This window comes from Odocoileus virginianus, unplaced genomic scaffold, assembly GCF_023699985.2.
Source record: "Odocoileus virginianus isolate 20LAN1187 ecotype Illinois unplaced genomic scaffold, Ovbor_1.2 Unplaced_Contig_7, whole genome shotgun sequence".
NCBI lineage: Eukaryota > Metazoa > Chordata > Mammalia > Artiodactyla > Cervidae > Odocoileus > Odocoileus virginianus.
This window is the reverse complement of record NW_027224324.1, coordinates 1,690,723-1,692,097: the sequence shown is the minus strand read 5'-3', so window position 1 is coordinate 1,692,097 and position 1,375 is coordinate 1,690,723.

Sequence of the window (1,375 nt, the reverse complement as noted above, 5' to 3'; positions counted from 1 at the left end):
CTATAAAGAAAAGGTATTGGTACCATGAACCTAAAGAGCCAGACAACATGAAACTAAGAATGCTTTAGCTCTAGGGTTCTCCCTTGCAGGGGTTCCTTTCAAAGTCTCTGGTGGGAGAGCCCTAACAATGTGTTTTACTTAGTCATACCTTCCTGAAAATTTTGCAGCAGTAAGATATGCTTGATGTCTGTCTTCTTCTGTTGTAATTCCCATCACTGTATGGTATCTGCAGTGGCCACAGAGATTTCTGGGATCCAGATACAGGGAAATTCAGCTTGTCATACATTTTATTTGCATATGGAAGGATATAAGTATGTGTTTCACAATCACTTTGTCATATATGATTAAATGTTACTTGCTTCCAGGAATATTCTTTCTTACTGCAGAGTATGGCATCAGAAGTATGTGGATACAAGAGAAAAATGAAGATTGAAATGTACAAAGCCAGAAGATAATTTGCATAAAACTCTTCCAATTAGATTTATAAAATTTTAGTTAGAGGATTCCCATCCTGTAGAGAGCTATTTAAAATGGAAAAGGAATATATTCAGTAAGGCAGCAAATACCAATATGTATGTGTCAGATGCTTTTTGCTCTATTTTGATAAATATCATTTGAAATATATATTTCCAGAATTCCCATGTTTGTAGGACACAAACCAATATAACATTTATTAGCAGAATATGTCTGTGACAAGTATTAAAGAAATTTCAGGTGTTTCCTGATCAAGCAGGGACTCATCTTATCCTCAACTCTTACCACTCATCCTCATTCTTTTTTTTTAAATCAAAGCCAACAGACCCAACAAGGGGAGAAAGGGGGCTTTCCATCCCCTAACTGGCCTGCAGCATCTTGCTGCTGATCACTCGGGCATATCACGCTTCTGCACGAAACAGCTTCCCTCCAACTCCCACCCTCACTCTGTCCTGCACCAAGCATGTGCATGTATTTCCATCCATTACCTGTTCTTCCTATTCCTCCTTTACGGCTAAACTCAGATCATACTTTTTCCAGAAAGTCTTTCTGGGAAGCAGCCCTTCTCAAACTGGCTTAGTGTCTGCCCTCTGGGAGTGCATTGACCTGTGTATTAACCCCATTGTACGCTTAATCACTTTGAAGTTGCCTCTATATTCTGTTTGTTTCTCCTCTAGGTGCAAGCCCCTATGGCCAGGGACTGCGTCCTCCCCTCAGGACGGTAATCCAAGCACCTAGCAGAGTGCCTGACACAGGAGAGGGACCAAATATTTGTTGTTTTAAACTTAGCACCAGAAGAGAAAAGTAGGGATAATTTCATTTTTATATTATTGTAACCAGGGATCTTCTGAATGCAGTTAAGAATCAGCGTTACTCTCAACCCTTCTTGCTTAGTCATCTG